The sequence below is a fragment of the Aethalodelphis obliquidens genome, unplaced genomic scaffold, assembly GCF_003676395.1.
Source record: "Aethalodelphis obliquidens isolate GAN/ISIS:26980383/991018 unplaced genomic scaffold, ASM367639v1 scaffold10, whole genome shotgun sequence".
NCBI classification, from domain to species: domain Eukaryota; kingdom Metazoa; phylum Chordata; class Mammalia; order Artiodactyla; family Delphinidae; genus Aethalodelphis; species Aethalodelphis obliquidens.
This window is the reverse complement of record NW_020837954.1, coordinates 23,352,322-23,367,810: the sequence shown is the minus strand read 5'-3', so window position 1 is coordinate 23,367,810 and position 15,489 is coordinate 23,352,322.

Below are 15,489 nucleotides of genomic sequence, written 5' to 3'. Positions count from 1 at the left end.
GAAAATTAAAGCAAGACAAAAATAATTAATAAAACATAAAGAGCTTCTTAACAAGTTCAAAGAAGAAATTATTATGGTAATGTTTGGAACTAAATGGCAACAGTGCCATTATAAATCAAAATCTGTGGGAAAGTCTCTAGAATGGTATCTATAAATTAACTTATAATGCACATTTCAAAATAAGAATCACTAAGAAATATTAATTAAACTAAGGTCATTAGCACAGCTTTTCAAATATTTCCAGTTTTTATTTCTTTCTAGGCATATGACAGGATTTTACTTCCTTTCCCCTAGAATTTAGTTAACCATTTGACATTTTGTGGCCAGGGAATTTTGAGAGTCCCAATTCAGTGTGTCATGATTGGGTGGAAATTTTAAGCACCATATCTGAGACACCATATCCCCTTTCTTCTATTTCAGTGATTGTAGAAATTGATGTCAAGATAAGGCCTTCGTCAGCCTGAATCCAAAGAAGCATAAGTAAACACCCTGTAAATCAACACTGAACATGCAGCATGAGTAACGTGAGTAAGAAATAATTTTTTGTGTATATTTCACCAAGATTTTAGAGTTGATAGGCATAATCTAGACTACGCTATCTTGTACAGGCACCACTGAACTTAAGAAATTAGAAACAGAAAAAAGGTCATTGAAAAGATTAATAAAGTAGATAAATCTTAAGCAAGATTTTTCAAGGAAAAAGTAAATCAGATGCAAATTAAGAACAGTAAAATTTAAAAACCGATGAATTTGCACATGGAACAGAGGATGAACAAATCACAAAGGGATACTATAAGACATTTTATACCAAATATTTTGAGATAAATTGGAGCAAAATATTCTAAAAACTATATAAAACGCCAAAATCGACTTAATAAAACACAAGAATCAAACTGTAGCCTTTAAATAAACTGAATTAAGTTTCAAACTATCCTCCCAAAATGCATCAGGCCTAGATTTATAAATTAACCAAACTTTCAAGTAAGAGATACCCTCTATCTTATTCAAGGTATTTCAGATTATGAGAAGTTTCCCAGTTCAATTTATAAAGCTAATCTAATCTTGTTACCAAAAAAGTGGTAAGAGAACCCTATCAAAATAAAAATTATGGGACATTGATTACTTTTGAAAATTATTAAAATTTTTCTAAATAGTTAGCCTGGGCATACATTTTCTAGGTGGCACAATCCAAGCACTCCTTATGTATATTCCAACTAAATTAGAGTTATGCTGAAATACTGATCCACCCAGGCACCAAACAGCTGGGAAGCAATGGGAGGGTGAACCTTGGAGAGAGCTCTTGCATCCAGCTTTGGACAGGTCCATTGTTTTTCCAAAGTGGTTTTCTTTGTGTGCCACATGTTAAAAAGAGTTGGGATCATTGTCCATTTGTCTTACACCTACTCCAATTCATGTATTTGCTATTTGCCACTTCCCCATGAACATTCTAGTTTGTAATCATGGAGTATCTGAGAACTAATTTTAGTTTCACTTAACTGAAAATCATATAGTCGATAATAAGAATAAAATAATGTCAGGTGCCGCCTTTGGGTATAACTAATAAAGTAACTCTAGGTTATACAACTTTAGGTTAAATTTCCAGTATGTTATAAATTCAAATACATGATAAAAGAGACATGATATTATTGGAGCTTTATCTTATTATTTTAATTTGTCTATTGTTCTTTTAGTTTTTTACATGAAATATGCTGCGTTTTACTCCACAGACCATAGCCCTAATCCTAGTAAGCTATTGAGTCCCAGTTGAATTGGCTGCAAGGAGGAATCACTGAAATCATTATTGTGACAACAAAATGAAAGGTCAAATACTACCCATAAGGAATTGGTAGTTATCTTTGTATATAAATGATAGAATGTTAGCTATATGTTAAATTTTATATAAGCACGAAATATCTTAATGGTTTTTCAGGAATTTCTGTGATAGCTTCAATTTCATACTGAGGTAAATATGTGATAGAAGTTTTCCACATATACTAATTCTTGAAAGCAGTATACATCTAATTCTGCTGTAATATCCAGTTGTTTTATTATTCTGCTTTGTGATTTCTACTTTATTTTTATCATGATAGTCGTATAAACTTTTTCTCCCAAAGCTCTTTTCTTTTAACATCTTTATTGTATTTGTTTTGCTGTTTTCCTCAGTATGAATAATTACTTGATTTGAATATTATTCTCCTAAACAAAACATAACTTTGTGCATTTAAATTCTTCTAGAGTTTTTTAAAATCCATCACCTGCTATCAAGTGAGTTTTGTGTCCACTGCCACATGTTTTATAAAGCCAACCTGATTTCTCTTATAAAAATGTGGTAGCATAAAATAGGTGAATCATATTCTTATTGAGTGCTTGTTGTTTGGTATTTTTTATTCTAATGAAGAAAAAATTCGTATTTAGAGTTAGATGGTGATAACAGGCATTTTTAACTGCTTATAACATTTTTAGCAAAATTCATATTTTGGAACTAGAAATGAAAAAAATGAAATAAGTATAAAGATTGTCTCTAACTATCATATATAAAATTTTTTCTAGCTTGTTATGGAAAAATATTCTGCCATTATGGTAATAAAAAAGCAGGACTTACTCCACTCCCAATACAAAATTCTTACATTTTTAAAAAATGACATATCACTGGCAGTGGAATTGTGATGTGTGACTTATCACAAAACTAACAAATATTTAGAGATCATTTGTCATTACTGCCATCTAATTGGTCTTGCACAGTGCCAGACAGCATGCGATTCACATAATAAATATTCAGCAAATATTTAATCCATGAACAAATAGAATTTGATGTTTCAATTTATAATTGAAACATCAAAAACCCATATTGTGTTTGCTTCTCCCATTCATTATGTTTTGCTCTCCTGGCATTCTATCCTTCATGTACAAAACAGAGATAACTGATTCTTCACTCTTTACATGACTTGAAATGTCACCATTTTTAAAAAAATCTTTATTGGACGTTGTCTCTGATTGAAATTAAGATAGGAGATATTTTAATGAAACTCATTAGAGTTAATTTTCAGTAATATACCCACTAAATAATTTATCCACGGGGAAGAAGGTTATGGGCAACAGCCCTCTCATTGTTTCCCACATCACACTTTCATGTAGCCTGCCACTCTGGTTTTATCTTGTCTTCCTGGATTGATTTTATGCCAGTTCTTGTGTATTCCTTGTGGCTATGACCATAGTTTGGTCAATTTTTTTTTGTCATCTTCTAACCCTACCTTGATCCATGAGCTACTCAGTTTTTTATACAAACTGGACTAGTTCTGTGTATACAATGTTTTCAAGGCCAAGTCCAGCTCCATGGGACGGGTACTCCTCATAGATCAATCTAGTCTTTCTCTCAGAGGAGGAATCAGTTGGAAACTATTGAATGCAGTAAGCTTCTGTTTGTTAGATGATTTATTTTTTCAAATAGTTCGCACAGTAATTAAGTTTATAAGTCCAAAAGATTTAGAGTGTATGCATAAAAGCTCAGGTAGAAATTTCTACTCTTATTTTCAAGTAATGTTTTCAGTACATAACTTACCCAGTTAAATTTGGGGTGCAAGTTGTCAAACATTTTAACAACGTGAGCTATATTTATCAAATAAACACTGTTCATTACTATTGACCCTAATAGTCTATATGAATCTTCATACTGTAGACTCAGTATCGCAATTGTCATTTAACTGAGAAACTTCTTTAAATGCATTGTGTCCCATTTAATTTATATTATGTTTAGACAAAGAATCCCAGATGGAGAAAATACACATTTAATATATGAGTACTTTTATTTTAGGTATAGGAATACCTAAATAGGAACTTCTTTTTTTAATAGAGGATTTTAAAAACTTTATATCTCAGGAAAGATTCAGATTTTAAGCCATCATCTTATATCCTTATTTTTAAAAAGGTTTGTTCAAAGCTGATACCATATTGGATAAATATTTTCACTTATCTCCAAACTAGGTTTGTTACTAATTTTCAAGGTCAATAATGATAATGGAAACCTTTCACATTTCCTATTTAATAATATCAGTTGCCTTTACTTTATGCTATTAAGAGTAGGAATTGTAGGAATTTTCATTTTGAGCAGTGAGAAGCTCATTATTTTACTTATGTATTCATGTATGTATGTATCATGTATGTATGCATACATGTATGTATATATTTATGTATGTATGTTTATCCATCTTCCTACCTACTTATTTATTTATGGAATTGGCAGAGAACAAGTCTAAATCAGATTTAGTTCAATTTCAAATCAATGTATATTGGCAGAAAAATCACTACAGATGTTGTAAATCTATCAGCTAAGAGCTGATTGGAGTTCCAGCTCACTCAACATATTTAGTGGGGTAATTATCAATAGCTTTGATACAGATTCATATTTGGTTACACGGGTTTCTCCATACAACTTTTTTTTTTTTTTTTTTTTTTTTTTTGCGGTACGCGGGCCTCTCACTGTTGTGGCCTCTCACGTTGCGGAGCACAGGCTCCGGATGCGCAGGCTCCGGATGCACAGGCTCAGCGGCCATGGCTCACGGGCCCAGCTGCTACACGGCATGTGGGATCTTCCTGGACCGGGGCACGAACCCGTGTCCCCTTCATCGGCAGGCGGACTCTCAACCACTGCACCACCAGGGAAGCCCTCCATACAACTTTTATTCAAAAGTTGATTTGTCCTCTCCAAAGCATAAAACCATGTAAAACAATTTAAACTAAATGTGAATCTGGCAAGTTGGGAAGATTGACAATTTCAGAAGTGAAGTAATTAGACACTTTCACAGGTCACATTGTTTTGTTGCACTCCCGGTCCAGCACTCCAAATGCATAGGGCTCAAAGGTATTAGTTTGGTAAGTACACAAAACAATTAAGCTTCTCTGTGGCTTTGTTTTATTTTCATTATTTTAAATGAAAATACCATATAATGTACTACACATATTTCCATACAAACTAATATGCATAATATAAAATATACTCTGAAATTAATTTCAAAATGTTCATCTCTAGGGAACTGTTAACCTTAAACCAGTGTGGTTAAAGGTACCATATAATCTAATTAAGATATTCAGTATGAGGACAGCTTGAAATTTTTATAATGTGTCAACACTGGATATTTTGTCCTCCTATTTTGTGTTTAGATTGTTTCTTTATTACTGAATTCATAGGGTTTGGTTTTGTTTTGTTTTTATTTAAGCATTTGTCAAAATATATTGAGTCATTTTATTTCACATACACTCCTTTCTAGTGCTGTCTCATGGCTGCCCCCACTACCACAGGTAATAAATATTAACTCATTGATGTATATTCTTGCATATTGAATGCCATGGTCATAACTATATACAAAAGCATTCACATATAAACATACACATTTATATTCAGTTACACACCTATATATATATTTATTTTCCATTTTAAAAATAGTTCAATATTATGAACATTTTTCTGCATTTTGCTTTGTCATTTTTTGGTATGTTATGAAAATCTAAGTCAGTTGTTATATCTAACATATAGTTTTTAGTATCAGTACAGTGTTCTGTGTTTGGATAAATTATGGCTTATTCAACCCTCCATCTATTGATGAGATTCCTTTTGTTTCTAGTATTTAACTCTATAAAAAAGGATTCAATAAATATCTTTATGTGTGGGTAATTTTATTCAAATGAAATGCATTCCTACGACTGGATTTTAAAATCAAAGGATATGGGCATTTTAATTATTATTTGAATATGGCTTTCCAAAAATGCATATCCATCATTAATATATAAAGTATATTTAATAAAAGCCTATCATATATCCACCACTAAAATAAGAGTACATATCCCCTATCATCATTGGCAGAAGCATTTGGAATCATTCCTTCTAAAATTTTTAATCTGATGGGTATAAAATTATTACTAATTATCATTTTATATTTTTTGACTGCTTGGGAAATTGATAACTTTTCATATATTTACTATCATATGGATTTACTTTTCTGTGAATCATTTATTCATATCTTTAGCCTTGTTTTTTATTAATTGTAGTCTCTCTCTTTCAGTTATCAATTTATGACATGAAGCATTGCTTTACCTGAAGATATTATATTAAGACTGTAATCCTACTCTTGTTTTGGATCCTTTCAAAATTAATACTTTGAACTTTCAAAATGTGATATTTACCTTATTATTAACGTGTTAATCATAGAATGATACATGCATTTAAAAAATTGCTAGGCAATATATGTGCTTTAATTCTTTCTCTTGCTCTTCTAATTCTTGTGAATAGTAACTGGTAAATTTTGGAGTTTAAAGATGTTCTTTAGAGCACATCTGCTTTTAACTTCCTTTCCTCTGGGAATGATTTTATCTCACATTTATTCCTGAAGTATATTTTCACTGGATATAGAATACTGGGCAGACAGTTATTTTCTTTCAGTACCTAAAAAAATGTGCCACTTTTCTTATGGTTTCTAAGATTTCTGATGAGAAATCTGATGCCTTTGTTGTTCCTCATGGTTAATGCATAGTTTCTCTCTGTCTGCTTTCAAGATTTTTCTTTGTCTTTAATTTTCAGAAGTTTGATCAAGAAATGTCTAGGCATAGATTTCTTTGATGTTATCCTGTTTTCATTTGTTCAACTTGTTTAATCTGTAGGTTTATGTTTTGTTCTTTACCAAATTTGGGGAGTTTTTAGCCATTGGTTTCTTCAAATATTTTTCAGTTCCATAAGTTCTTCTTTTTCTGACTCTGATGAACAATTATTTTATTAGATCTTTTGTTATTGTCTCACAACTCTCTGAGGATTAATTTCTTTTTTTTTTCAATATATTTTCTCCTTGTTGTTCAGACTGTTTAATTTCTATTGCTCTATCTTCAAGTTCATTGATTGTTTCTTCTGTTGTTTCCATTCTTACATTGAGCCTATCCAATTTTTATTATTTTTAATTTGGCTATTGTACTTTTTAATTCAAAAATTTTCATTTGCTTTTTCTTTATGTCTTCTATTTCTTTGCTGAGATTTTTGACAGTTTAAGTGTTTCAAGAACATTTGCAATTTCTCGTTACAGTATTTTTAACATCAGCTGCTTTGAAATCCATGCCAGAGAATTCCAACACCTGTGTTATCTTAGTGTTAGTGTTCATTTATTGCCTTTTCTCATTCAAATTGAAATTTGTTTAGTATGGTGATCATTTAGATGTGCTAATTTGACTGGAGGGTAATCCCCAGTTATTCAATAAAACACGAATCTAGTTTTTCTGTGAATATATTTTGTAAGTGTAATTAAAGTTCACAGTTTATTTTAAATAAGGCATATTGTAGATAATCTAAGTCAGTCTGAGTCAATCAGTTGAAAGGGCTTAAAAACCTAGATGAGACATCCTTACAGAAAAAATTTTCTCTTGAGAATAGCAGCTTCAGCCCATGCTCAATACCTCCAGTCTCTTCTTCCTGATAACCTGTCCTATGAATTTTAGACTTGAATAGCCAGCCTCCAATCAGGTAAGTCAATTCCTAGCAATAAACCTCTTAATATAAATCTCCTACAGGTTCTTGTTTGGTTAAATTTTTCCTGATATACCTGATTCTTAGAATGACAAGTAATTTTGCATTGTACCCTGAACATATTATGTGTTATAAGACTACTCCTTTGTAAATATTCTGTTTCAATTGGTAGCTAACATGCTTAGGTTCAGAATGGTTTTCCTGGCCCACTTCTGTGTGTTATGGTTCAAGTGTGGATGGACTGCCATCTCAGTACTAAGAGGGGTGGAAGTCAGAATACCTTTCATAGGATCTGCTGGGTAGGGGCAGGCAGAAAATAAATTAAAAGGAAATATAAAACATTAAGAATTAAGAAAGAGTAATGGGAAGGATAAATATATAATAGACTATTCTCTTCTTGATATTTTAAAATTACGTTTGAGAGTTAAAAGCAAAGATAATTATAAAATGGTTTAATCTGGTTCTCAGTGCAGTGAAGAGGTAATATTTCAGATAACCATATCATAAAGGAAAGAGGGTAAAGGAATGAAAATGGTGATGAGATATCTGCATTCCACTTGAAGTTGTAATCTACAGTCTTAGCAGTCACACTCCTAGGTATTTACATATGTAAATTTAAAACTTATGTTCACACAAAAACCTATACCTGGATTATTATAGCAGTCTAATTTATAATCTCTAAAAACTGGAATCTCTAAGATTTGCTTCAACATGTGAATGTTTTGTGGAATAGTATCCCAAACTATTCAGGGATAAAAGAGAATGAACTATTGATGCAGGTAACAATATGGATGAATCTTAAAGATTTTTTGCTAAAAGGAAAAAGCCATACCCCAAAGTCTACTTTTTATATGATTGCATGTACATGACATCCTGGAAAAAGTGAAAATATTGGGAAGAAAAATAGTTCAATGATTTTTTTTGGATTTTGGAGAGAGTAAAGGGTTTACTACAAAAGAAATATGCAGGGAAATGTTGAGGGTTATGTAACTCTTCCGTATGACAATGGGTTGGTGGATGAATGACATTTTGCATTTGTCAACATATGTATAACTTTATATCACAAAGTGTGAAATTTAAGGAAAAAATATTTTAAATCAACCAGAATGTTGGAGAATCTCAGAATGGATTACAAACTGTTACAAATATGGTGTGTGTTAGAGAGGATCTAGAAGCAGTGACATCTTAGTAGAAATAAGCACAACCAGCACTTAGGTTTTAGTTTAAAATACCAATTCTCCAGGAAAAGAAATCAGATATTCCTGAAAAAATTACTAATACCAGGCTTGAAGCAGGTAAAAAAAATACACTATTAGCAGGAACACTTTACAGTCCTAAAAGTTTTTATGTGCTGAAACAGAGACAAAAGAGAGATAGATACATGTCAAGAAAGAAAAAAAGAAAGAAAGAAAGAAAGAAAGAAAGAAAGAAAGAAAGAAAGAAAGAAAGAAAGAAAGAAAGAAAGAAAGAATCACAGAGGGCACTGTGAAAGAGCTCCCAATGGCCAAAGCTGGAAAAATTGAGCATCATAAATTGAGTTATTTATATAACATAGTATTAGAATATAACATAAATCATTAAATAAATATCAATGAATCCATATGGACATACATAAATAATTGCATAAATAAATAAATGGCACAGAAAGGACAAATCTTTAAAGAATTCCAAATAATGTATGGGGATACTCCCTCCTACAGAAGGTACAATTTACTTCTCCTCCCTGTGTGGGCTGGATTTACTAATGTCCAAAGAACACAGTACAGAAAGGAAAACAGAGTAACTTTACATGAAGTCTGGAAGCTTCACCTTAAGCAAGTGATCAAGGAAACCATCACTAGCAATAGTCATGTCAGTATCAAGTGATAGTATAAGAAGGCAACCTCCCCTCTGTGGTATTCTTCAAAATCCATAACTCCAGTTCAAACATGAGAAAACATCACTCAAACCCAAATAAAAGGACATTCTACAAAATATCTGGCAAATAACAACTACTGAAGCCCGCGCACCACAACAAAGAGCAGCCCCTGCTCGAAACTAGAGAAAGCCCCCCACAGCAACGAAGACCAAATGCAGCCAATAAATTAATAAATAAATTTATTTAAAAAAATATCTGGCAAATAGTCTTCAAAAGTATCAAGATCTTGAAAAACAAGCAGAGTGAAAAACCGTCACTGACACACATTGTTACTGTTCCCAGAGGACTTTGTAGTCTTTTTTATTACCAAATTGCCTCTGTTAAGAACCCTTACCAAAATTAACCCTGAGTTAATTTCTTCAGGAAACATTTTTGTATTCCTTATGCCTAGTGCAGGGCCTGGCACAATTATTTTTTGTTTTAAATTAATGTATTAATTGCTTTCAATAATCAAAGTTACATATTTGCTACTGGTTTTGCATTCAGTCTCTATATACTTCTTTCTCTCAATTTACCACCATTAACCTTCATCTTGCTACATGGAATTCCACAACCTAATGCTACAATTCTTTCAACATGCATTAATATTATATAGGCTTAGTATAAAAGAACATGGAGTACACTAGGCATCCAAAAAAAAAAAACCCACATACAAACTTTAGTATTCTCCTCATTGCCTTTTCATCACTAGGCTTTGACAATTACCTTAAGGCAGAATCATTCATCTTCATATAGACTGTCCTTCAATTCCTTCCATTATTCCAATTAATCATTTGTTAACATCTTCACTAATCCCTAATCTGTATTGTTTACAGTCTTTTATGATTCCTTAGATTCATTTCTGTTATAAAAATGCAATTTAGAAACTTCAAAAACAAACTACTATTAAGGTTCTAGAAAATCAAGAGAATAAAAATATGTAGAAAAATGCCATTTGCAGCAATATGGATGGACCTAGAGACTGTCATACAGAATGAAGTAAGTCAGAAAGAGAAAGACAAATAACTTATGATATCACTTATAGGTAGAATCTAAAATATGACATAAATGAACCTATCTACAAAGCAATAACAGACTCACAGACATAGTGAACAGACTTGTGGTTGCCAAGGGGGAGAGGGAGTAGGGGAAGGATGGATTGGGTGTTTGGCGTTAGCAGATGCAAACTACTATATATAGAATGGATAAACAACAAGGTCCTACCGTATAGCACAGGGAACTATATTCAATATCCTGTGACAAACCACAATGGAAAATAATACGGAAAAGAAGGTACAACTGAATCACTTTGCTGTACAGTAGAAATTAACACATTGCAAACCAACTATACTTCAATTAAAAAATGTAGAAAAATGATTTTTTTCTGGAAAATATTGATATCAGAATTGGCATTTTTTTGGTCTTTCTGGGAAGAAGGGTTTTGTATAATCCATTTAAACTTGGGCAAGTTATTTCCTATAGATATAAATTTGAGATATTGTATTAATCAATGGTGTGCTGGTAAGCCCATTCTCTAAAACAAACCAAAAAAAGAAATGAAATGATTTGCAGCATTTGCTGATGTTCATGATGTAAATACTCCACCATGACCAAATTCAAGCAAAAAATATGGTATCACTGAATTAGAAAGAAAAGCACTAAGTCAACTATCATAAGCCACTATGAATCAGCTACAGTGCAGTGGGCACTGCTCCCGGTATTGTCTGGACCTCACAGAAATAGTATAATTTCCCATGTTATCTATGAAGCCCAAGGAGACTGTGTTTTAACATGAAAGGATCTCAGGCCCTTTTTTCAGCAGTTTGGAGAAATTTTGTTCTTCAATTAAGCATGAAGCTGGGCACTGTCAAGCAATCAGATTTTCCAACCAGATGTTCTAGGTGAAAGCATTAAATGTTAAATTAAATTTAACCAAAATTAATTTTGAATTTTAAAATACCTTTGGAAAACCAAAGATATAACCAGGTTTTGCAAAACATGTTCAATAACTTTAAAACAAAGTATTAGACTTTATTTCTCCAAGAACTTTCAGGTTTGCATAAAAATTGAATGGAAAGTGCAAAAAGTTCTGATGTACCCCTCACTACCACCAACTTTTCACACACACACACACAAATACACACACAGGTTCTGTGATTATTAGTATCTTATAAGTAGTGTGGTGCATTTGTTACCATTGATGAGCCAATACTGATATATTAACTAAAATCTATAGTTTACGTTAGGATTCACTCTTGGTGCTGTACATTGCATGGCTTTTGAAAAAAGTATAATAATATATATCCATCATTACGGTATCAGACAGAATAGCTTCACTGCCCTAAAAGTCCCCTGTGCTCCACCTATTCATTCCTCCCTCTCCCAAACTCTTTGCAAACACTGATCATTTTACTGTCTCTGATTTTTCCTTTTCCAGAATATTATATAGTAGAATCCTAAAGTATGCAGTACAGCCTTTTCAGATTGGCTTCTTTCGCTTAGTAATATGCATTTTTCTCCACATCTTTTTATGGCTTGACAGCTCATTTCTTTTTAGCGCTGAATACCTCTTTGTATGGATGCACTACAGTCTATCTGTCTATTCACCTACCGAAGGACAACTTCGTTGCTTCCAAGTTTTGGCAATTATGAATTAAGCTTCTATAAACATCCATGTGCATGTTCTCGTATGGACATGTTGTCAGCTCCTTTGAGTGAATACCAGCTAGTATGATTGCTGGGTTGTATGATAAGAGTATGATCCACATTCTCACCAGCATTTGGCATCATCGGTGTTTGGGATTTTAGCCAATTGAATTAGTAGTGTCTCATTATTTTAATTTGCAATTCCCCTGATGACATGCGACGTTGATAATCATTTCATATGCTTGTTTGCCATATGTATATTTTCTTAACTATTTTTGAAGCAAGAATTTATTATGGAATTACCTCAGTCTAAGTGTTGGGAATAAATGGAAAGCAAGATCAATAAATGTTTGGAGTTAGCATCAGGTTGGTGCAAGTACAATTGCTGAGGAAGTTCACATGAAGGACATCTAAGTGTTTTATGAACCCAGGACAGAAAGGTCACTTTTTATTGATCTTAAGTCAGAATCTAAGAGAACATATGCTTAATATATCAAAGGCACAGTGGAAGAGTAAAACCTGACAGGCACTTTTATGCTGCTATATTATAATGAATGTTTATTCCCTCCCATTTGTCAACAATGGTCATTAATGTCATAACTCATAAGAAAGGTAAATAAAGCAGTTCCTGAATCCATCTTATCTAGGGCAATTCAAACACTTTTCATTGTCTAATTCCATAAATATGTTTGAAATTTGCACTAAAAGTGATAGATAATTTCATTTTTTTCCTATTTGTAAATTAGTGAGGTTAAATCCTATCAGACACCTAAAGGGAAATAAAGTTATTCTAAAACATCCATTGTAGCAACAGAGAATAAAAAGGAACATCATGAAAGCCACGGTGGAATTGTCTGCTATTCAAAGCCATTGTGGGTATGATATGAGAAAGTTAAATCCTGGGGAAGACTCATATTTCACTTGCCCCTCCAGTTCTATTTGAATAAATGATTTGCTTAGGATGCTTTCTATTCTACACTTTAAAAATAAATAATTCAGGGCTTCCCTGGTGATGCAGTGGTTGAGAGTCCGCCTGCCGATGCAGGGGACACGGGTTCGGGCCCCAGTCCGGGAAGATCCCACATGCCACGGAGCGGCTGGGCCCATCAGCCACAATTACTGAGCCTGCGTGTCCGGAGCCTGTGCTCCGCAACGGGAGAGGCCACAACAGTGAGAGGCCCGTGTACCGCAAAAAAAAAAAAATAATAATAATAATAATAATTAATTAATTCAAAAGAGTATGTAGGGCTTCCCTGGTGGTGCAGTGGTTGAGAATCTGCCTGCTAATGCAGGGGACACGGGTTCGAGCCCTGGTCTGGGAGGATCCTACATGCCGCGGAGCAACTAGGCCCATCAGCCACAATTACTGAGCCTGCGCGTCTGGAGCCTGTGCTCCGCAACAAAAGAGGCCGCGACAGTGAGAGGCCCACACACCACGAAGAAGAGTGGCCCCCGCTTGCCACAACTAGAGAAAGCCCTCGCAGAGAAACGAAGACCCAAAAATAAATTAATTAATTAATAAGCTCCAAAAATAAATAAATTAATTAGTAAACTCCTACCCCCAACATCTAAAAAAAAAAAAACTATTAAAAAAAAAGAGTATGTATAGGCAGTCATAAAAGTAGAGTAATATTAAAATAGACACAAGAATATATAAAAGTGAAAGCTAAATACGAAATACCTTGCATAAACTTGAGGAGGACTGTCAAAAAGAAAATAACGACACAAGACTATTTCCACAGGAAAGAAGGTCAACGAGTGAGCAAACTAGTAAAAGTTACGGAAGCATCAACTTCCTTATAATGTCCATGTGGAGGCGTGATATGGATTTCCCAGAAAGCTGTGAGTACATCTCTAGGAAAAGCTGTAAAAAATACATGATCATAGTCCAGTCTGCTATCTAAGACAGACATTTATCCAGAGTTACACAGAAATCCAAGTCACTTTTTGATACAGATATAGGAGAATTAAAATAGTACTAAGAACTGAAACAGAAATTTCAGGTTGATACATTTGTTGAAAGTCTATGTTGAGGAAAATAGTGCATTGGAAAATAGTCTTTCAAATATGTCAACAATCTAGTCATTGAGAAGGGAAAAACCTGTTTATTCTAACTATCCATGATTATCTGTAAAGATGAAAATACAAAACTTTACACAGTGAATTTCTTCTAAATGTGGAAATTATGTTTGTGGTTGAAGGATCAGCAATACTTACATTGCTTGCAAATCATGTTAGTTTTAAAGAACACAATATTCAGTGTTCCCATGAGCATGACATTATAAATATGTCACAAGCAAACATAGTAACAAGATGATGTGGTAGAATTTTCACCAAGGGCTATAAGAAAATAGACTCTATATCCTGGTGTATTTTGTAGGCCTATTTATTACACTAATCATAACAGGACTTTTCTTGGAAACAATCCTATAAAGTCTTACTAGTTTGCTTTCTAAATAAATTCACCACAATGGTAATTACCATGTCATACTGGTGTGCTGATCTAAGACTTCTCTCTTAAAAATATATTTATTTATTATTAAATTTGATTATTTATAATATAACAATACAGGATAGAGACAAAGAATTATATTGTTATTTATTGTTTAAATATAAGCACACTGGGAAAAAAAGGACAAAGTATAATCTATTTTAACTAGTGTGTAGTCTTAGATTTAATTATTGACCATAATTTAAGGGTAACCCATCATGTCTAAGCTGGCCTAGGAATGTGTGTTTGTCTGGTCCTTATCTAGTGGGGACTCTAGCCTCTTCTCCTCTACACTGACTTAGTGAATCTTGCACCTGTCTGTGACAAACTTTCTGCTTCTTGATCTTGGACAGCTGCTTCCTGATATTAATGCCAATATATTAACTCCGGAAAGCTCCAGTGCTCTGTTTCCAAATCTTCAGATTTCAAACATGATTTCGGAGATATATTGTTCATGGTCAATTTTAAACTTAATAGTTAAATTCTTAACTCACTAAAATTACAGAAAGGCAAGAATATCAGTTAGTACCTCTCTAATTTCACGTTAATTTAAATGTTTTTTTAAAAAATTCAACGAGAAAAGAAAAAGGATTAAATTTCATATCTATTGGAAAAGAGGGCCTCAGTCTTCAGTATTACACCTTGGCTGTCTACCTAAAAAGAAAAAAAAAAAAGTACAGCTTCTGAAAAATTATTAGGAAAGACTTGGAAGTTTGTAAAAGCAGCCTATTGTAAGATACTTAAAGGCTTTCCCACATAACAACAATGACCAGTAATGAAGACCCTGAAGGTTTAGTATCAAACAGTTTGAGTTTGAACCAATAGACACAACAAGAGACAGCTCATGCATTCTTTGAAAAATCAAAACATTTTAAGTTTCATGTGACAAAGAAAATAATTGCACAGACTGTACACAGTAATTTAGTTGTTAATTTCACCAATGCTGTTATTTTA